The sequence below is a fragment of the Phallusia mammillata genome, chromosome 4 (genome assembly GCF_965637545.1).
Source record: "Phallusia mammillata chromosome 4, kaPhaMamm4.hap1.1, whole genome shotgun sequence".
NCBI classification, from domain to species: Eukaryota; Metazoa; Chordata; class Ascidiacea; order Phlebobranchia; family Ascidiidae; genus Phallusia; species Phallusia mammillata.
Window position 1 is genome coordinate 7,814,842 of NC_137255.1, and position 17,783 is coordinate 7,832,624.

Consider the following 17,783-nt stretch of genomic DNA (forward strand, 5'->3'; position numbering starts at 1 on the left):
TCCGGACGAGGTGGCCGAGTGGTTAAGGCGATGGACTGCTAATCCATTGTGCTCTGCACGCGTGGGTTCGAATCCCATCCTCGTCGTATCATCTTTGGTACTTTTTTTGGTTGTTTAATCTTGCCCTATGTTAAGTTTTGAGAATTCGTGATTGGATTTCGTATTATCATTGGGCCATCAAATTGCCCTAAATCGTTACTGGGTTGGCCGAGTGGTTAAGGCGTTGGACTTAAGTTCCAATGGACAGTTGTCCGCGTGGGTTCGAACCCCACACCAAGTAAATTGTTGTTATTTTTGTTGCATGTTCTGCATGAGTGCGATCGATCTGATGTGTGCTCGAGTGGAAAACTGACGAAATTGTACATTTATCTTACATTTTGTACAGAGATGTTTGTCAAATTTCTGCTGAATGACAACATTTATTTTCAAGTAGAATATTTCGTACATCAAACACATTGCTTTAATTCGAAAATTGGCCTTCGTCGGGTCAAAGTTGCCGAGTGTTAAGGCGATGGACTGCTAATCCATTGCGCTCTGCACGCGTGGGTTCGAGTCCCATCCTCGTCGTATCATCTTTGGTACTCTTTTTGGTTGTTTAATCTTGCCCTATGTTAAGTTTTGAGAATTCGTGATTGGATTTCGTATTATCATTGGGCCATCAAATTGCCCTTAATCGTCACTGGGTTGGCCGAGTGGTTAAGGCGTTGGACTTAAGTTCCAATGGACAGTTGTGCGCGTGGGTTCGAACCCCACAACAAGTAAATTGTTGTTATTTTTGTTGCATGTTCTGCATGAGTGCGATCGATCTGATGTGTGCTCGAGTGGAAAAGACTGACGAAATTGTACATTTATCTTACATTTTGTACAGAGATGTTTGTCAAATTTCTGCTGAATGACAACATTTATTTTCAAGTGGAGTATTTCGTACATCAAACACATTGCTATAATTCGAAAATTGGCCTTCGTCCGGACGAGGTGGCCGAGTGTTTAAGGCGATGGACTGCTAATCCATTGTGCTCTGCACGCGTGGGTTCGAATCCCATCCTCGTCGTATCGTCTTTGGCACTTTTTTTGGTTGTTTAATTCTTGCCCTATGTTAAGTTTTGAGAATTCGTGATTGGATTTCGTATTATCATTTGGCAATCAAATTGCCCTTGATAGTCACTGGGTTGGCCGAGTGGTTAAGGCGTTGGACTTAAGTTCCAATGGACAGTTGTCCGCGTGGGTTCGAACCCCACACCCAGTAAATTGTTGTTATTTTTGTTGCATGTTCTGCATGAGTGCTATCGATCTGATGTGTGCTCGAGTGGAAAACTGACGAAATTGTACATTTATCTTACATTTTGTACAAAGATGTTTTTCAAATTTCTGCTGAATGACAACATTTATTTTCAAGTGGAATATTTCGTACATCAAACACATTGCTTTAATTCGAAAATTGGCCTTCGTCGGGTCAAAGTTGCCGAGTGTTAAGGCGATGCACTGCTAATCCATTGCGCTCTGCACGCGTGGGTTCGAGTCCCATCCTCGTCGTATCATCTTTGGTACTCTTTTTGGTTGTTTAATCTGGCCCTATGTTAAGTTTTAAGAGTTCGTGATTGGATTTCGTATTATCATTTGGCAATCAAATTGCCCTTGATAGTCACTGGGTTGGCCGAGTGGTTAAGGCGTTGGACTTAAGTTCCAATGGACAGTTGTCCGCGTGGGTTCGAACCCCACACCAAGTAAATTGTTGTTATTTTTGTTGCATGTTCTGCATGAGTGCGATCGATCTGATGTGTACTCGAGTGGAAAACTGACGAAATTGTACATTTATCTTACATTTTGTACAGAGATGTTTGTCAAATTTCTGCTGAATGACAACATTTATTTTCAAGTGGAGTATTTCATACATCAAACACATTGCTTTAATTCGAAAATGGACCTTCGTCCGGACGAGGTGGCCGAGTGGTTAAGGCGATGGACTGCTAATCCATTGTGCTCTGCACGCGTGGGTTCGAATCCCATCCTCGTCGTATCATCTTTGGTACTTTTTTTGGTTGTTTAATCTTGCCCTATGTTAAGTTTTGAGAATTCGTGATTGAATTTCGCATTATCATTGGGCCATCAAATTGCCCTTAATCGTCACTGGGTTGGCCGAGTGGTTAAGGCGTTGGACTTAAGTTCCAATGGACAGTTGTCCGCGTGGGTTCGAACCCCACACCAAGTAAATTGTTGTTATTTTTGTTGCATGTTCTGCATGAGTGCGATCGATCTGATGTGTGCTCGAGTGGAAAACTGACGAAATTGTACATTTATCTTACATTTTGTACAAAGATGTTTGTCAAATTTCTGCTGAATGACAACATTTATTTTCAAGTGGAATATTTCGTACATCAAACACATTGCTTTAATTCGAAAATTGGCCTTCGTCGGGTCAAAGTTGCCGAGTGTTAAGGCGATGCACTGCTAATCCATTGCGCTCTGCACGCGTGGGTTCGAGTCCCATCCTCGTCGTATCATCTTTGGTACTCTTTTTGGTTGTTTAATCTGGCCCTATGTTAAGTTTTAAGAGTTCGTGATTGGATTTCGTATTATCATTTGGCAATCAAATTGCCCTTGATAGTCACTGGGTTGGCCGAGTGGTTAAGGCGTTGGACTTAAGTTCCAATGGACAGTTGTCCGCGTGGGTTCGAACCCCACACAAAGTAAATTGTTGTTATTTTTGTTGCATGTTCTGCATGAGTGCGATCGATCTGATGTGTGCTCGAGTGGAAAACTGACGAAATTGTACATTTATCTTACATTTTGTACAGAGATGTTTGTCAAATTTCTGCTGAATGACAACATTTATTTTCAAGTGGAGTATTTCGTACATCAAACACATTGCTTTAATTCGAAAATGGACCTTCGTCCGGACGAGGTGGCCGAGTGGTTAAGGCGATGGACTGCTAATCCATTGTGCTCTGCACGCGTGGGTTCGAATCCCATCCTCGTCGTATCATCTTTGGTACTTTTTTTGGTTGTTTAATCTTGCCCTATGTTAAGTTTTGAGAATTCGTGATTGGATTTCGTATTATCATTGGGCCATCAAATTGCCCTTAATCGTCACTGGGTTGGCCGAGTGGTTAAGGCGTTGGACTTAAGTTCCAATGGACAGTTGTCCGCGTGGGTTCGAACCCCACAACAAGTAAATTGTTGTTATTTTTGTTGCATGTTCTGCATGAGTGCGATCGATCTGATGTGTGCTCGAGTGGAAAAGACTGACGAAATTGTACATTTATCTTACATTTTGTACAGAGATGTTTGTCAAATTTCTGCTGAATGACAACATTTATTTTCAAGTGGAGTATTTCGTACATCAAACACATTGCTTTAATTCGAAAATTGGCCTTCGTCCGGACGAGGTGGCCGAGTGGTTAAGGCGATGGACTGCTAATCCATTGTGCTCTGCACGCGTGGGTTCGAATCCCATCCTCGTCGTATCGTCTTTGGCACTTTTTTTGGTTGTTTAATTCTTGCCCTATGTTAAGTTTTGAGAATTCGTGATTGGATTTCGTATTATCATTTGGCAATCAAATTGCCCTTGATAGTCACTGGGTTGGCCGAGTGGTTAAGGCGTTGGACTTAAGTTCCAATGGACAGTTGTCCGCGTGGGTTCGAACCCCACACCCAGTAAATTGTTGTTATTTTTGTTGCATGTTCTGCATGAGTGCTATCGATCTGATGTGTGCTCGAGTGGAAAACTGACGAAATTGTACATTTATCTTACATTTTGTACAAAGATGTTTTTCAAATTTCTGCTGAATGACAACATTTATTTTCAAGTGGAATATTTCGTACATCAAACACATTGCTTTAATTCGAAAATTGGCCTTCGTCGGGTCAAAGTTGCCGAGTGTTAAGGCGATGCACTGCTAATCCATTGCGCTCTGCCCGCGTGGGTTCGAGTCCCATCCTCGTCGTATCATCTTTGGTACTCTTTTTGGTTGTTTAATCTGGCCCTATGTTATGTTTTAAGAGTTCGTGATTGGAATTCGTATTATCATTTGGCAATCAAATTGCCCTTGATCGTCACTGGGTTGGCCGAGTGGTTAAGGCGTTGGACTTAAGTTCCAATGGACAGTTGTCCGCGTGGGTTCGAACCCCACACCAAGTAAATAGTTGTTATTTTGTTGCATGTTCTGCATGAGTGCCATCGATCTCATGTGTGCTCGAGTGGAAAACCGAAGAAATTGTACATTTATCTTACATTTTGTACAGAGATGTTTGTCAAATTTCTGCTGAATGACAACATTTATTTTCAAGTGGAGTATTTCGTACATCAAACACATTGCTTTAATTGGAAAATTGGCCTTCGTCCGGACGAGGTGGCCGAGTGGTTAAGGCGATGGACTGCTAATCCATTGTGCTCTGCACGCGTGGGTTCGAATCCCATCCTCGTCGTATGATCTTTGGCACTTTTTTTGGTTGTTTAATTCTTGCCCTATGTTAAGTTTTGAGAATTCGTGATTGGATTTCGTATTATCATTTGGCAATCAAATTGCCCTTGATAGTCACTGGATTGGCCGAGTGGTTAAGGCGTTGGACTTAAGTTCCAATGGACAGTTGTCCGCGTGGGTTCGAACCCCACACCCAGTAAATTGTTGTTATTTTTGTTGCATGTTCTACATGAGTGCTATCGATCTGATGTGTGCTGGAGTGGAAAACTGACGAAATTGTACATTTATCTTACATTTTGTACAGAGATGTTTGTCAAATTTCTGCTGAATGACAACATTTATTTTCAAGTGGAGTATCTCGTACATCAAACACACTGCTTGAATTGGAAAATATGCCTTCGTCTGGACGAGGTGGCCGAGTGGTTAAGGCGATGGACTGCTAATCCATTGATTTCGTATGATCATTGGGCCATCAAATTGCCCCTGATCGTCACTGGGTTGGCCGAGTGGTTAAGGCGTTGGACTTAAGTTCCAATGGACAGTTGTCCGCCTGCGTTCGAACCCCACACCCAGTAAATTGTCATTATTTTCGTTGCATATTCTGCACGACTGCTATCGATCTGATGTGTGCTCGAGTGGAAAAGACTGACGAAATTGTACATTTGTATTTCATTTTGTACTGAGATGTTTGTCAAACTTCTGCTGAATGACAAGATTTATTTGTAAGTGGAGTATTTCGTACATCAAACACATTGCTTTAATTGGAAAATTGGCCTTCGTCGCGTCAAAGTTGCCGAGTGTTAAGGCGATGGACTGCTAACCCATTGTGCTCTGCCCGCGTGGGTTCGAGTCCCATCCTCGTCGTATCATCTTTGGTACTCTTTTTGGTTGTTTAATCTGGCCCTATGTTATGTTTTAAGAGTTCGTGATTGGAATTCGTATTATCATTTGGCAATCAAATTGCCCTTGATCGTCACTGGGTTGGCCGAGTGGTTAAGGCGTTGGACTTAAGTTCCAATGGACAGTTGTCCGCGTGGGTTCGAACCCCACACCAAGTAAATTGTTGTTATTTTTGTTGCATGTTCTGCATGAGTGCGATCGATCTGATGTGTGCTCGAGTGGAAAACTGACGAAATTGTACATTTATCTTACATTTTGTACAGAGATGTTTGTCAAATTTCTGCTGAATGACAACATTTATTTTCAAGTAGAATATTTCGTACATCAAACACATTGCTTTAATTCGAAAATTGGCCTTCGTCGGGTCAAAGTTGCCGAGTGTTAAGGCGATGCACTGCTAATCCATTGCGCTCTGCACGCGTGGGTTCGAGTCCCATCCTCGTCGTATCATCTTTGGTACTCTTTTTGGTTGTTTAATCTGGCCCTCTGTTAAGTTTTAAGAGTTCGTGATTGGATTTCGTATTATCATTTGGCAATCAAATTGTCCTTGATAGTCACTGGGTTGGCCGAGTGGTTAAGGCGTTGGACTTAAGTTCCAATGGACAGTTGTCCGCGTGGGTTCGAACCCCACACCAAGTAAATTGTTGTTATTTTATGTGCATGTTCTGCATGAGTGCGATCGATCTGATGTGTGCTCGAGTGGAAAACTGACGAAATTGTACATTTATCTTACATTTTGTACAGAGATGTTTGTCAAATTTCTGCTGAATGACAACATTTATTTTCAAGTGGAGTATTTCGTACATCAAACACATTGCTTTAATTCGAAAATGGACCTTCGTCCGGACGAGGTGGCCGAGTGGTTAAGGCGATGGACTGCTAATCCATTGTGCTCTGCACGCGTGGGTTCGAATCCCATCCTCGTCGTATCATCTTTGGTACTTTTTTTGGTTGTTTAATCTTGCCCTATGTTAAGTTTTGAGAATTCGTGATTGGATTTCGTATTATCATTGGGCCATCAAATTGCCCTTAATCGTCACTGGGTTGGCCGAGTGGTTAAGGCGTTGGACTTAAGTTCCAATGGACAGTTGTCCGCGTGGGTTCGAACCCCACAACAAGTAAATTGTTGTTATTTTTGTTGCATGTTCTGCATGAGTGCGATCGATCTGATGTGTGCTCGAGTGGAAAAGACTGACGAAATTGTACATTTATCTTACATTTTGTACAGAGATGTTTGTCAAATTTCTGCTGAATGACAACATTTATTTTCAAGTGGAGTATTTCGTACATCAAACACATTGCTTTAATTCGAAAATTGGCCTTCGTCCGGACGAGGTGGCCGAGTGGTTAAGGCGATGGACTGCTAATCCATTGTGCTCTGCACGCGTGGGTTCGAATCCCATCCTCGTCGTATCGTCTTTGGCACTTTTTTTGGTTGTTTAATTCTTGCCCTATGTTAAGTTTTGAGAATTCGTGATTGGATTTCGTATTATCATTTGGCAATCAAATTGCCCTTGATAGTCACTGGGTTGGCCGAGTGGTTAAGGCGTTGGACTTAAGTTCCAATGGACAGTTGTCCGCGTGGGTTCGAACCCCACACCCAGTAAATTGTTGTTATTTTTGTTGCATGTTCTGCATGAGTGCTATCGATCTGATGTGTGCTCGAGTGGAAAACTGACGAAATTGTACATTTATCTTACATTTTGTACAAAGATGTTTTTCAAATTTCTGCTGAATGACAACATTTATTTTCAAGTGGAATATTTCGTACATCAAACACATTGCTTTAATTCGAAAATTGGCCTTCGTCGGGTCAAAGTTGCCGAGTGTTAAGGCGATGCACTGCTAATCCATTGCGCTCTGCCCGCGTGGGTTCGAGTCCCATCCTCGTCGTATCATCTTTGGTACTCTTTTTGGTTGTTTAATCTGGCCCTATGTTATGTTTTAAGAGTTCGTGATTGGAATTCGTATTATCATTTGGCAATCAAATTGCCCTTGATCGTCACTGGGTTGGCCGAGTGGTTAAGGCGTTGGACTTAAGTTCCAATGGACAGTTGTCCGCGTGGGTTCGAACCCCACACCAAGTAAATAGTTGTTATTTTGTTGCATGTTCTGCATGAGTGCCATCGATCTCATGTGTGCTCGAGTGGAAAACCGAAGAAATTGTACATTTATCTTACATTTTGTACAGAGATGTTTGTCAAATTTCTGCTGAATGACAACATTTATTTTAAAGTGGAGTATTTCGTACATCAAACACATTGCTTTAATTCGAAAATGGACCTTCGTCCGGACGAGGTGGCCGAGTGGTTAAGGCGATGGACTGCTAATCCATTGTGCTCTGCACGCGTGGGTTCGAATCCCATCCTCGTCGTATCATCTTTGGTACTTTTTTTGGTTGTTTAATCTTGCCCTATGTTAAGTTTTGAGAATTCGTGATTGGATTTCGTATTATCATTGGGCCATCAAATTGCCCTTAATCGTCACTGGGTTGGCCGAGTGGTTAAGGCGTTGGACTTAAGTTCCAATGGACAGTTGTCCGCGTGGGTTCGAACCCCACACCCAGTAAAATGTTGTTATTTTCGTTGCGTATTCTGCACCACTGCTATCGATCTGATGTGTGCTCGAGTGGAAAAGACTGACGAAATTGTACATTTGTATTTCATTTTGTACTGAGATGTTTGTCAAACTTCTGATGAATGACAAGATTTATTTGTAAGTGGAGTATTTCGTACATCAAACACATTGTTTAATTGGAAAATTGGCCTTCGTCGGGTCAAATTTGCCGAGTGTTAAGGCGATGCACTGCTAATCCATTGCGCTCTGCACGCGTGGGTTCGAGTCCCATCCTCGTCGTATCATCTTTGGTACTCTTTTTGGTTGTTTAATCTGGCCCTATGTTAAGTTTTAAGAGTTCGTGATTGGATTTCGTATTATCATTTGACAATCAAATTGCCCTTGATAGTCACTGGGCTGGCCGAGTGGTTAAGGCGTTGGACTTAAGTTCCAATGGACAGTTGTCCGCGTGGGTTCGAACCCCACACCCAGTAAATTGTTTTTATTTTTGTTGCATGTTCTGCATGAGTGCTATCGATCTGATGTGTGCTCGAGTGGAAAACTGACGAAATTGTACATTTATCTTACATTTTGTACAGAGATGTTTGTCAAATTTCTGCTGAATGACAACATTTATTTTCAAGTGGAGTATTTCGTACATCAAACACATTGCTTTAATTCGAAAATGGACCTTCGTCCGGACGAGGTGGCCGAGTGGTTAAGGCGATGGACTGCTAATCCATTGTGCTCTGCACGCGTGGGTTCGAATCCCATCCTCGTCGTATCATCTTTGGTACTCTTTTTGGTTGTTTAATCTTGCCCTGTGTTAAGTTTTGAGAATTCGTGATTGGATTTCGTATTATCATTGGGCCATCAAATTACCCTTAATCGTCACTGGGTTGGCCGAGTGGTTAAGGCGTTGGACTTAAGTTCCAATGGACAGTTGTCCGCGTGGGTTCGAACCCCACACCAAGTAAATTGTTGTTATTTTTGTTGCATGTTCTGCATGAGTGCGATCGATCTGATGTGTGCTCGAGTGGAAAACTGACGAAATTGTACATTTATCTTACATTTTGTACAGAGATGTTTGTCAAATTTCTGCTGAATGACAACATTTATTTTCAAGTGGAGTATTTCGTACATCAAACACATTGCTTTAATTGGAAAATTGGCCTTCGTCCGGACGAGGTGGCCGAGTGGTTAAGGCGATGGACTGCTAATCCATTGTGCTCTGCACGCGTGGGTTGGAATCCCATCCTCGTCGTATCATCTTTGGCACTTTTTTTGGTTGTTTAATTCTTGCCCTATGTTAAGTTTTGAGAATTCGTGATTGGATTTCGTATTATCATTTGGCAATCAAATTGCCCTTGATAGTCACTGGGTTGGCCGAGTGGTTAAGGCGTTGGACTTAAGTTCCAATGGACAGTTGTCCGCGTGGGTTCGAACCCCACACCCAGTAAATTGTTGTTATTTTTGTTGCATGTTCTGCATGAGTGCTATCGATCTGATGTGTGCTGGAGTGGAAAACCGACGAAATTGTACATTTATCTTACATTTTGTACAGAGATGTTTGTCAAATTTCTGCTGAATGACAACATTTATTTTCAAGTGGGGTATCTCGTACATCAAACACACTGCTTGAATTGGAAAATATGCCTTCGTCTGGACGAGGTGGCCGAGTGGTTAAAGCGATGGACTGCTAATCCATTGATTTCGTATTATCATTGGGCCATCAAATTGCCCCTGATCGTCACTGGGTTGGCCGAGTGGTTAAGGCGTTGGACTTAAGTTCCAATGGACAGTTGTCCGCCTGCGTTCGAACCCCACACTCAGTAAATTGTCATTATTTTCGTTGCATATTCTGCACGACTGCTATCGATCTGATGTGTGCTCGAGTGGAAAAGACTGACGAAATTGTACATTTGTATTTCATTTTGTATTGAGGTGTTTGTCAAACTTCTGCTGAATGACAAGATTTATTTGTAAGTGGAGTATTTCGTACATCAAACACACTGCTTTAATTGGAAAATTGGCCTTCGTCGCGTCAAAGTTGCCGAGTGTTAAGGCGATGGACTGCTAACCCATTGTGCTCTGCCCGCGTGGGTTCGAGTCCCATCCTCGTCGTATCATCTTTGGTACTCTTTTTGGTTGTTTAATCTGGCCCTATGTTATGTTTTAAGAGTTCGTGATTGGAATTCGTATTATCATTTGGCAATCAAATTGCCCTTGATCGTCACTGGGTTGGCCGAGTGGTTAAGGCGTTGGACTTAAGTTCCAATGGACAGTTGTCCGCGTGGGTTCGAACCCCACACCAAGTAAATAGTTGTTATTTTGTTGCATGTTCTGCATGAGTGCCATCGATCTCATGTGTGCTCGAGTGGAAAACCGAAGAAATTGTACATTTATCTTACATTTTGTACAGAGATGTTTGTCAAATTTCTGCTGAATGACAACATTTATTTTAAAGTGGAGTATTTCGTACATCAAACACATTGCTTTAATTCGAAAATGGACCTTCGTCCGGACGAGGTGGCCGAGTGGTTAAGGCGATGGACTGCTAATCCATTGTGCTCTGCACGCGTGGGTTCGAATCCCATCCTCGTCGTATCATCTTTGGTACTTTTTTTGGTTGTTTAATCTTGCCCTATGTTAAGTTTTGAGAATTCGTGATTGGATTTCGTATTATCATTGGGCCATCAAATTGCCCTTAATCGTCACTGGGTTGGCCGAGTGGTTAAGGCGTTGGACTTAAGTTCCAATGGACAGTTGTCCGCGTGGGTTCGAACCCCACACCCAGTAAAATGTTGTTATTTTCGTTGCGTATTCTGCACCACTGCTATCGATCTGATGTGTGCTCGAGTGGAAAAGACTGACGAAATTGTACATTTGTATTTCATTTTGTACTGAGATGTTTGTCAAACTTCTGATGAATGACAAGATTTATTTGTAAGTGGAGTATTTCGTACATCAAACACATTGTTTAATTGGAAAATTGGCCTTCGTCGGGTCAAATTTGCCGAGTGTTAAGGCGATGCACTGCTAATCCATTGCGCTCTGCACGCGTGGGTTCGAGTCCCATCCTCGTCGTATCATCTTTGGTACTCTTTTTGGTTGTTTAATCTGGCCCTATGTTAAGTTTTAAGAGTTCGTGATTGGATTTCGTATTATCATTTGACAATCAAATTGCCCTTGATAGTCACTGGGCTGGCCGAGTGGTTAAGGCGTTGGACTTAAGTTCCAATGGACAGTTGTCCGCGTGGGTTCGAACCCCACACCCAGTAAATTGTTGTTATTTTTGTTGCATGTTCTGCATGAGTGCTATCGATCTGATGTGTGCTCGAGTGGAAAACTGACGAAATTGTACATTTATCTTACATTTTGTACAGAGATGTTTGTCAAATTTCTGCTGAATGACAACATTTATTTTCAAGTGGAGTATTTCGTACATCAAACACATTGCTTTAATTCGAAAATGGACCTTCGTCCGGACGAGGTGGCCGAGTGGTTAAGGCGATGGACTGCTAATCCATTGTGCTCTGCACGCGTGGGTTCGAATCCCATCCTCGTCGTATCATCTTTGGTACTCTTTTTGGTTGTTTAATCTTGCCCTATGTTAAGTTTTGAGAATTCGTGATTGGATTTCGTATTATCATTGGGCCATCAAATTACCCTTAATCGTCACTGGGTTGGCCGAGTGGTTAAGGCGTTGGACTTAAGTTCCAATGGACAGTTGTCCGCGTGGGTTCGAACCCCACACCAAGTAAATTGTTGTTATTTTTGTTGCATGTTCTGCATGAGTGCGATCGATCTGATGTGTGCTCGAGTGGAAAACTGACGAAATTGTACATTTATCTTACATTTTGTACAGAGATGTTTGTCAAATTTCTGCTGAATGACAACATTTATTTTCAAGTGGAGTATTTCGTACATCAAACACATTGCTTTAATTGGAAAATTGGCCTTCGTCCGGACGAGGTGGCCGAGTGGTTAAGGCGATGGACTGCTAATCCATTGTGCTCTGCACGCGTGGGTTCGAATCCCATCCTCGTCGTATCATCTTTGGCACTTTTTTTGGTTGTTTAATTCTTGCCCTATGTTAAGTTTTGAGAATTCGTGATTGGATTTCGTATTATCATTTGGCAATCAAATTGCCCTTGATAGTCACTGGGTTGGCCGAGTGGTTAAGGCGTTGGACTTAAGTTCCAATGGACAGTTGTCCGCGTGGGTTCGAACCCCACACCCAGTAAATTGTTGTTATTTTTGTTGCATGTTCTGCATGAGTGCTATCGATCTGATGTGTGCTCGAGTGGAAAACTGACGAAATTGTACATTTATCTTACATTTTGTACTGAGATGTTTGTCAAATTTCTGCTGAATGACAACATTTATTTTCAAGTGGAGTATTTCGTACATCAAACACATTGCTTTAATTCGAAAATTGGCCTTCGTCGGGTCAAAGTTGCCGAGTGTTAAGGCGATGCACTGCTAATCCATTGCGCTCTGCACGCGTGGGTTCGAGTCCCATCCTCGTCGTATCATCTTTGGTACTCTTTTTGGTTGTTTAATCTGGCCCTATGTTAAGTTTTAAGAGTTCGTGATTGGATTTCGTATTATCATTTGGCAATCAAATTGCCCTTGATAGTCACTGGGTTGGCCGAGTGGTTAAGGCGTTGGACTTAAGTTCCAATGGACAGTTGTCCGCGTGGGTTCGAACCCCACACCAAGTAAATTATTGTTATTTTTGTTGCATATTCTGCATGAGTGCGATCGATCTGATGTGTGCTCGAGTGGAAAACTGACGAAATTGTACATTTATCTTACATTTTGTACAGAGATGTTTGTCAAATTTCTGCTGAATGACAACATTTATTTTCAAGTGGAGTATTTCGTACATCAAACACAGTGCTTTAATTCGAAAATGGACATTCGTCCGGACGAGGTGGCCGAGTGGTTAAGGCGATGGACTGCTAATCCATTGTGCTCTGCACGCGTGGGTTCGAATCCCATCCACGTCGTATCATTTTTGGTACTTTTTTTGTTTGTTTAATCTTGCCCTATGTTAAGTTTTGAGAATTCGTGATTGGATTTCGTATTATCATTGGGCCATCAAATTGCCCTTGATCGTCACTGGGTTGGCCGAGTGGTTAAGGCGTTGGACTTAAGTTCCAATGGACAGTTGTCCGCGTGGGTTCGAACCCCACACCCAGTAAATTGTTGTTATTTTTGTTGCATGTTCTGCATGAGTGCTATCGATCTGATGTGTGCTGAAGTGGAAAACTGACGAAATTGTACATTTATCTTACATTTTGTACAGAGATGTTTGTCAAATTTCTGCTGAATGACAACATTTATTTTCAAGTGGAGTATCTCGTACATCAAACACACTGCTTGAATTCGAAAATATGCCTTCGTCTGGACGAGGTGGCCGAGTGGTTAAGGCGATGGACTGCTAATCCATTGATTTCGTATTATCATTAGGCCATCAAATTGCCCTTAACCGTCACTGGGTTGGCCGAGTGGTTAAGGCGTTGGACTTAAGTTCCAATGGACAGTTGTCCGCGTGGGTTCGAACCCCACAACCAGTAAAATGTTGTTATTTTCGTTGCGTATTCTGCACCACTGCTATCGATCTGATGTGTGCTCGAGTGGAAAAGACTGACGAAATTGTACATTTGTATTTCATTTTGTACTGAGATGTTTGTCAAACTTCTGATGAATGACAAGATTTATTTGTATGTGGAGTATTTCGTACATCAAACACATTGCATTAATTGGAAAATTGGCCTTCGTCGGGTCAAATTTGCCGAGTGTTAAGGCGATGCACTGCTAATCCATTGCGCTCTGCACGCGTGGGTTCGAGTCCCATCCTCGTCGTATCATCTTTGGTACTCTTTTTGGTTGTTTAATCTGGCCCTATGTTAAGTTTTAAGAGTTCGTGATTGGATTTCGTATTATCATTTGACAATCAAATTGCCCTTGATAGTCACTGGGTTGGCCGAGTGGTTAAGGCGTTGGACTTAAGTTCCAATGGACAGTTGTCCGCGTGGGTTCGAACCCCACACCCAGTAAATTGTTGTTATTTTTGTTGCATGTTCTGCATGAGTGCTATCGATCTGATGTGTGCTCGAGTGGAAAACTGACGAAATTGTACATTTATCTTACATTTTGTACAGAGATGTTTGTCAAATTTCTGCTGAATGACAACATTTATTTTCAAGTGGAGTATTTCGTACATCAAACACACTGCTTGAATTGGAAAATTGGCCTTCGTCTGGACGAGGTGGCCGAGTGGTTAAGGCGATGGACTGCTAATCCATTGTGCTCTGCACGCGTGGGTTCGAATCCCATCCTCGTCGTATCATCTTTGGCACTTTTTTTGGTTGTTTAATTCTTGCCCTATGTTAAGTTTTGAGAATTCGTGATTGGATTTCGTATTATCATTAGGCCATCAAATTGCCCTTGATCGTCACTGGGTTGGCCGAGTGGTTAAGGCGTTGGACTTATGTTCCAATGGACAGTTGTCCGCGTGGGTTCGAACCCCACACCCAGTAAATTGTTATTATTTCCGTTGCATATTCTGCACGACCGCTATCGATCTGATGTGTGCTCGAGTGGAAAAGAGTGACGAAATTGTACATGTGTATTTCATTTTGTACTGAGATGTTTGTCAAACTTCTGCTTAATGACAAGATTTATTTTCAAGTGGAGTATTTCGTACATCAAACACATTGCTTTAATTGGAAAATTGGCCTTCGTCGGGTCAATGTTGCCGAGTGTTAAGTCGATGTACTGCTAACCCCATGTGCTCTGCACGCGTGGGTTCGAATCCCATCCTCGTCGTATCAACTTTGGTACTCTTTTTGGTTGTTTAATCTGGCCCTATGTTAAGTTTTAAGAGTTCGTGATTGGATTTCGTATTATCATGTGGTAATCAAATTGCCCTTGATCGTCACTGGGTTGGCCGAGTGGTTAAGGCGTTGGACTTAAGTTCCAATGGACAGTTGTCCGCGTAGGTTCGAACCCCACACCCAGTAAACTGTTGTTATTTTCGTTGCATATTCTGCACCACTGCTATCGATCTGATGTGTGCTCGAGTGGAAAAGACTGACGAAATTGTACATTTATCTTACATTTTGTACAGAGATGTTTGTCAAATTTCTGCTGAATGACAACATTTATTTTAAAGTGGAGTATTTCGTACATCAAACACATTGCTTTAATTCGAAAATGGACCTTCGTCCGGACGAGGTGGCCGAGTGGTTAAGGCGATGGACTGCTAATTCATTGTGCTCTGCACGCGTGGGTTCGAATCCCATCCTCGTCGTATCATCTTTGGTACTCTTTTTGGTTGTTTAATCTTGCCCTATGTTAAGTTTTAAGAGTTCGTGATTGGATTTCGTATTATGATTTGGCAATCAAATTGCCCTTGATAGTCACTGGGTTGGCCGAGTGGTTAAGGCGTTTGACTTAAGTTCCAATGGACAGTTGTCCGCGTGGGTTCGAACCCCACACCAAGTAAACTGTTGTTATTTTCGTTGCATATTCTGCACGACTGCTATCGATCTGATGTGTGCTCGAGTGGAAAAGACTGACGAAATTGTACATTTGCATTTCATTTTGTACAGAGATGTTTGTCAAATTTCTGCTGAATGACAACATTTATTTTCAAGTGGAATATTTCGTACATCAAACACACTGCTTGAATTGGAAATTTGGCCTTTGTCTGGACGAGCTGGCCGAGTGGTTAAGGCGATGGACTGCTAATCCATTGTGCTCTGCACGCGTGGGTTCGAATCCCATCCTCGTCGTGTCATCTTTGGTACTCTTTTTGGTTGTTAAATCTTGCACTATGTTAAGTTTTGAGAATTCGTGATTGGATTTCGTATTATCATTGGGCAATCAAATTGCCCTTAATCGTCACTGGGTTGGCCGAGTGGTTAAGGCGTTGGACTTAAGTTCCAATGGACAGTTGTCCGCGTGGGTTCGAACCCCACACCCAGTAAAATGTTGTTATTTTCGTTGCATATTCTGCACCACTGCTATCGATCTGAGGTGTGCTCGAGTGGAAAAGACTGACGAAATTGTACATTTGTATTTCATTTTGTACAGAGATGTTTGTCAAACTTCTGCTGAATGACAACATTTATTTGTAAGTGGAGTGTTTCGTACATCAAACACATTGCTTTAATTGGAAAATTGGCCTTCGTCGGGTCAAAGTTGCCGAGTGTTAAGGCGATGCACTGCTAATCCATTGCGCTCTGCACGCGTGGGTTCGAGTCCCATCCTCGTCGTATCATCTTTGGTACTCTTTTTGGTTGTTTAATCTGGCCCTATGTTAAGTTTTAAGAGTTCGTGATTGGATTTCGTATTATCATTTGACAATCAAATTGCCCTTGATAGTCACTCGGTTGGCCGAGTGGTTAAGGCGTTGGACTTAAGTTCCAATGGACAGTTGTCCGCGTGGGTTCGAACCCCACACCAAGTAAATTGTTGTTATTTTTGTTGCATGTTCTGCATGAGTGCGATCGATCTGATGTGTGCTCGAGTGGAAAACTGACGAAATTGTACATTTATCTTACATTTTGTACAGAGATGTTTGTCAAATTTCTGCTGAATGACAAGATTTATTTGTAAGTGGAGTATTTCGTACATCAAACACACTGCTTGAATTGGAAAATTGGCCTTCGTCCGGACGAGGTGGCCGAGTGGTTAAGGCGATGGACTGCTAATCCATTGATTTCGTATTATCATTAGGCCATCAAATTGCCCCGGATCGTCACTGGGTTGGCCGAGTGGTTAAGGCGTTGGACTTAAGTTCCAATGGACAGTTGTCCGCCTGCGTTCGAACCCCACACCCAGTAAATTGTCATTATTTTCGTTGCATATTCTGCACCACTGCTATCGATCTGATGTGTGCTCGAGTGGAGAAGACTGACGAAATTGTACATTTGTATTTCATTTTGTACTGAGATGTTTGTCAAACTTCTGCTGAATGACAACATTTATTTGTAAGTGGAGTATTTCGTACATCAAACACATTGCTTTAATTGGAAAATTGGCCTTCGTCGGGTCAAATTTGCCGAGTGTTAAGGCGATGGACTGCTAACCCATTGTGCTCTGCACGCGTGGGTTCGAGTCTCATCCTCGTCGTATCATCTTTGGTACTCTTTTTGGTTGTTTAATCTGGCCCTATGTTAAGTTTTAAGAGTTCGTGATTGGATTTCGTATTATCATTTGACAATCAAATTGCCCTTGATAGTCACTCGGTTGGCCGAGTGGTTAAGGCGTTGGACTTAAGTTCCAATGGACAGTTGTCCGCGTGGGTTCGAACCCCACACCCAGTAAATTGTTGTTATTTTTGTTGCATGTTCTGCATGAGTGCTATCGATCTGATGTGTGCTGGAGTGGAAAACTGACGAAATTGTACATTTATCTTACATTTTGTACAGAGATGTTTGTCAAATTTCTGCTGAATGACAACATTTATTTTCAAGTGGAGTATTTCGTACATCAAACACACTGCTTGAATTGGAAAATTGGCCTTCGTCTGGACGAGGTGGCCGAGTGGTTAAGGCGATGGACTGCTAATCCATTGTGCTCTGCACGCGTGGGTTCGAATCCCATCCTCGTCGTGTCATCTTTGGTACTCTTTTTGGTTGTTAAATCTTGCACTATGTTAAGTTTTGAGAATTCGTGATTGGATTTCGTATTATCATTGGGCAATCAAATTGCCCTTAATCGTCACTGGGTTGGCCGAGTGGTTAAGGCGTTGGACTTAAGTTCCAATGGACAGTTGTCCGCGTGGGTTCGAACCCCACACCCAGTAAAATGTTGTTATTTTCGTTGCATATTCTGCACCACTGCTATCGATCTGATGTGTGCTCGAGTGGAAAAGACTGACGAAAT

The 17,783-nt window shown here is 42.3% G+C and overlaps 44 non-coding genes across 44 annotated transcripts; all 44 read left to right on the forward strand.

The window, feature by feature from the left end:
- The first annotated feature begins 4 nt into the window (after positions 1-4).
- On the forward strand, positions 5-86 carry Trnas-gcu (transfer RNA serine (anticodon GCU)). The gene has a single exon. It is a non-coding gene; the product is annotated as a tRNA-Ser (tRNA).
- An 883-nt stretch (positions 87-969) lies between these two features.
- On the forward strand, positions 970-1,051 carry Trnas-gcu (transfer RNA serine (anticodon GCU)). Its single transcript has one exon. It is a non-coding gene; the product is annotated as a tRNA-Ser (tRNA).
- A 112-nt stretch (positions 1,052-1,163) lies between these two features.
- Positions 1,164-1,246, forward strand: Trnal-uaa (transfer RNA leucine (anticodon UAA)). Its single transcript has one exon. It is a non-coding gene; the product is annotated as a tRNA-Leu (tRNA).
- A 398-nt stretch (positions 1,247-1,644) lies between these two features.
- Trnal-uaa (transfer RNA leucine (anticodon UAA)) lies at positions 1,645-1,727 on the forward strand. Its single transcript has one exon. It is a non-coding gene; the product is annotated as a tRNA-Leu (tRNA).
- A 206-nt stretch (positions 1,728-1,933) lies between these two features.
- Trnas-gcu (transfer RNA serine (anticodon GCU)) lies at positions 1,934-2,015 on the forward strand. The gene has a single exon. It is a non-coding gene; the product is annotated as a tRNA-Ser (tRNA).
- Positions 2,016-2,126: 111 nt separating this feature from the next.
- On the forward strand, positions 2,127-2,209 carry Trnal-uaa (transfer RNA leucine (anticodon UAA)). Its single transcript has one exon. It is a non-coding gene; the product is annotated as a tRNA-Leu (tRNA).
- A 687-nt stretch (positions 2,210-2,896) lies between these two features.
- Positions 2,897-2,978, forward strand: Trnas-gcu (transfer RNA serine (anticodon GCU)). The gene has a single exon. It is a non-coding gene; the product is annotated as a tRNA-Ser (tRNA).
- Positions 2,979-3,380: 402 nt separating this feature from the next.
- Positions 3,381-3,462, forward strand: Trnas-gcu (transfer RNA serine (anticodon GCU)). The gene has a single exon. It is a non-coding gene; the product is annotated as a tRNA-Ser (tRNA).
- A 112-nt stretch (positions 3,463-3,574) lies between these two features.
- Trnal-uaa (transfer RNA leucine (anticodon UAA)) lies at positions 3,575-3,657 on the forward strand. The gene has a single exon. It is a non-coding gene; the product is annotated as a tRNA-Leu (tRNA).
- Positions 3,658-4,055: 398 nt separating this feature from the next.
- Positions 4,056-4,138, forward strand: Trnal-uaa (transfer RNA leucine (anticodon UAA)). Its single transcript has one exon. It is a non-coding gene; the product is annotated as a tRNA-Leu (tRNA).
- Positions 4,139-4,343: 205 nt separating this feature from the next.
- On the forward strand, positions 4,344-4,425 carry Trnas-gcu (transfer RNA serine (anticodon GCU)). Its single transcript has one exon. It is a non-coding gene; the product is annotated as a tRNA-Ser (tRNA).
- Positions 4,426-5,396: 971 nt separating this feature from the next.
- Trnal-uaa (transfer RNA leucine (anticodon UAA)) lies at positions 5,397-5,479 on the forward strand. Its single transcript has one exon. It is a non-coding gene; the product is annotated as a tRNA-Leu (tRNA).
- Positions 5,480-5,877: 398 nt separating this feature from the next.
- On the forward strand, positions 5,878-5,960 carry Trnal-uaa (transfer RNA leucine (anticodon UAA)). Its single transcript has one exon. It is a non-coding gene; the product is annotated as a tRNA-Leu (tRNA).
- Positions 5,961-6,166: 206 nt separating this feature from the next.
- Positions 6,167-6,248, forward strand: Trnas-gcu (transfer RNA serine (anticodon GCU)). The gene has a single exon. It is a non-coding gene; the product is annotated as a tRNA-Ser (tRNA).
- A 402-nt stretch (positions 6,249-6,650) lies between these two features.
- Positions 6,651-6,732, forward strand: Trnas-gcu (transfer RNA serine (anticodon GCU)). The gene has a single exon. It is a non-coding gene; the product is annotated as a tRNA-Ser (tRNA).
- A 112-nt stretch (positions 6,733-6,844) lies between these two features.
- On the forward strand, positions 6,845-6,927 carry Trnal-uaa (transfer RNA leucine (anticodon UAA)). The gene has a single exon. It is a non-coding gene; the product is annotated as a tRNA-Leu (tRNA).
- A 398-nt stretch (positions 6,928-7,325) lies between these two features.
- Trnal-uaa (transfer RNA leucine (anticodon UAA)) lies at positions 7,326-7,408 on the forward strand. The gene has a single exon. It is a non-coding gene; the product is annotated as a tRNA-Leu (tRNA).
- Positions 7,409-7,613: 205 nt separating this feature from the next.
- Trnas-gcu (transfer RNA serine (anticodon GCU)) lies at positions 7,614-7,695 on the forward strand. The gene has a single exon. It is a non-coding gene; the product is annotated as a tRNA-Ser (tRNA).
- Positions 7,696-7,806: 111 nt separating this feature from the next.
- Positions 7,807-7,889, forward strand: Trnal-uaa (transfer RNA leucine (anticodon UAA)). The gene has a single exon. It is a non-coding gene; the product is annotated as a tRNA-Leu (tRNA).
- A 399-nt stretch (positions 7,890-8,288) lies between these two features.
- Positions 8,289-8,371, forward strand: Trnal-uaa (transfer RNA leucine (anticodon UAA)). The gene has a single exon. It is a non-coding gene; the product is annotated as a tRNA-Leu (tRNA).
- Positions 8,372-8,577: 206 nt separating this feature from the next.
- Positions 8,578-8,659, forward strand: Trnas-gcu (transfer RNA serine (anticodon GCU)). The gene has a single exon. It is a non-coding gene; the product is annotated as a tRNA-Ser (tRNA).
- A 111-nt stretch (positions 8,660-8,770) lies between these two features.
- Positions 8,771-8,853, forward strand: Trnal-uaa (transfer RNA leucine (anticodon UAA)). Its single transcript has one exon. It is a non-coding gene; the product is annotated as a tRNA-Leu (tRNA).
- A 206-nt stretch (positions 8,854-9,059) lies between these two features.
- Positions 9,060-9,141, forward strand: Trnas-gcu (transfer RNA serine (anticodon GCU)). Its single transcript has one exon. It is a non-coding gene; the product is annotated as a tRNA-Ser (tRNA).
- A 112-nt stretch (positions 9,142-9,253) lies between these two features.
- On the forward strand, positions 9,254-9,336 carry Trnal-uaa (transfer RNA leucine (anticodon UAA)). Its single transcript has one exon. It is a non-coding gene; the product is annotated as a tRNA-Leu (tRNA).
- Positions 9,337-10,112: 776 nt separating this feature from the next.
- On the forward strand, positions 10,113-10,195 carry Trnal-uaa (transfer RNA leucine (anticodon UAA)). Its single transcript has one exon. It is a non-coding gene; the product is annotated as a tRNA-Leu (tRNA).
- A 205-nt stretch (positions 10,196-10,400) lies between these two features.
- Trnas-gcu (transfer RNA serine (anticodon GCU)) lies at positions 10,401-10,482 on the forward strand. Its single transcript has one exon. It is a non-coding gene; the product is annotated as a tRNA-Ser (tRNA).
- Positions 10,483-10,593: 111 nt separating this feature from the next.
- Trnal-uaa (transfer RNA leucine (anticodon UAA)) lies at positions 10,594-10,676 on the forward strand. The gene has a single exon. It is a non-coding gene; the product is annotated as a tRNA-Leu (tRNA).
- Positions 10,677-11,075: 399 nt separating this feature from the next.
- Positions 11,076-11,158, forward strand: Trnal-uaa (transfer RNA leucine (anticodon UAA)). Its single transcript has one exon. It is a non-coding gene; the product is annotated as a tRNA-Leu (tRNA).
- A 206-nt stretch (positions 11,159-11,364) lies between these two features.
- Trnas-gcu (transfer RNA serine (anticodon GCU)) lies at positions 11,365-11,446 on the forward strand. The gene has a single exon. It is a non-coding gene; the product is annotated as a tRNA-Ser (tRNA).
- A 111-nt stretch (positions 11,447-11,557) lies between these two features.
- Positions 11,558-11,640, forward strand: Trnal-uaa (transfer RNA leucine (anticodon UAA)). Its single transcript has one exon. It is a non-coding gene; the product is annotated as a tRNA-Leu (tRNA).
- Positions 11,641-11,846: 206 nt separating this feature from the next.
- Trnas-gcu (transfer RNA serine (anticodon GCU)) lies at positions 11,847-11,928 on the forward strand. Its single transcript has one exon. It is a non-coding gene; the product is annotated as a tRNA-Ser (tRNA).
- Positions 11,929-12,040: 112 nt separating this feature from the next.
- On the forward strand, positions 12,041-12,123 carry Trnal-uaa (transfer RNA leucine (anticodon UAA)). Its single transcript has one exon. It is a non-coding gene; the product is annotated as a tRNA-Leu (tRNA).
- Positions 12,124-12,521: 398 nt separating this feature from the next.
- On the forward strand, positions 12,522-12,604 carry Trnal-uaa (transfer RNA leucine (anticodon UAA)). The gene has a single exon. It is a non-coding gene; the product is annotated as a tRNA-Leu (tRNA).
- Positions 12,605-12,810: 206 nt separating this feature from the next.
- Positions 12,811-12,892, forward strand: Trnas-gcu (transfer RNA serine (anticodon GCU)). The gene has a single exon. It is a non-coding gene; the product is annotated as a tRNA-Ser (tRNA).
- Positions 12,893-13,003: 111 nt separating this feature from the next.
- Positions 13,004-13,086, forward strand: Trnal-uaa (transfer RNA leucine (anticodon UAA)). Its single transcript has one exon. It is a non-coding gene; the product is annotated as a tRNA-Leu (tRNA).
- A 776-nt stretch (positions 13,087-13,862) lies between these two features.
- Positions 13,863-13,945, forward strand: Trnal-uaa (transfer RNA leucine (anticodon UAA)). Its single transcript has one exon. It is a non-coding gene; the product is annotated as a tRNA-Leu (tRNA).
- A 206-nt stretch (positions 13,946-14,151) lies between these two features.
- Positions 14,152-14,233, forward strand: Trnas-gcu (transfer RNA serine (anticodon GCU)). Its single transcript has one exon. It is a non-coding gene; the product is annotated as a tRNA-Ser (tRNA).
- Positions 14,234-14,345: 112 nt separating this feature from the next.
- Trnai-uau (transfer RNA isoleucine (anticodon UAU)) lies at positions 14,346-14,428 on the forward strand. Its single transcript has one exon. It is a non-coding gene; the product is annotated as a tRNA-Ile (tRNA).
- A 691-nt stretch (positions 14,429-15,119) lies between these two features.
- Trnas-gcu (transfer RNA serine (anticodon GCU)) lies at positions 15,120-15,201 on the forward strand. Its single transcript has one exon. It is a non-coding gene; the product is annotated as a tRNA-Ser (tRNA).
- Positions 15,202-15,603: 402 nt separating this feature from the next.
- On the forward strand, positions 15,604-15,685 carry Trnas-gcu (transfer RNA serine (anticodon GCU)). Its single transcript has one exon. It is a non-coding gene; the product is annotated as a tRNA-Ser (tRNA).
- A 111-nt stretch (positions 15,686-15,796) lies between these two features.
- Positions 15,797-15,879, forward strand: Trnal-uaa (transfer RNA leucine (anticodon UAA)). The gene has a single exon. It is a non-coding gene; the product is annotated as a tRNA-Leu (tRNA).
- A 400-nt stretch (positions 15,880-16,279) lies between these two features.
- Trnal-uaa (transfer RNA leucine (anticodon UAA)) lies at positions 16,280-16,362 on the forward strand. Its single transcript has one exon. It is a non-coding gene; the product is annotated as a tRNA-Leu (tRNA).
- A 1,065-nt stretch (positions 16,363-17,427) lies between these two features.
- On the forward strand, positions 17,428-17,509 carry Trnas-gcu (transfer RNA serine (anticodon GCU)). The gene has a single exon. It is a non-coding gene; the product is annotated as a tRNA-Ser (tRNA).
- Positions 17,510-17,620: 111 nt separating this feature from the next.
- Trnal-uaa (transfer RNA leucine (anticodon UAA)) lies at positions 17,621-17,703 on the forward strand. Its single transcript has one exon. It is a non-coding gene; the product is annotated as a tRNA-Leu (tRNA).
- Positions 17,704-17,783: the final 80 nt, after the last annotated feature.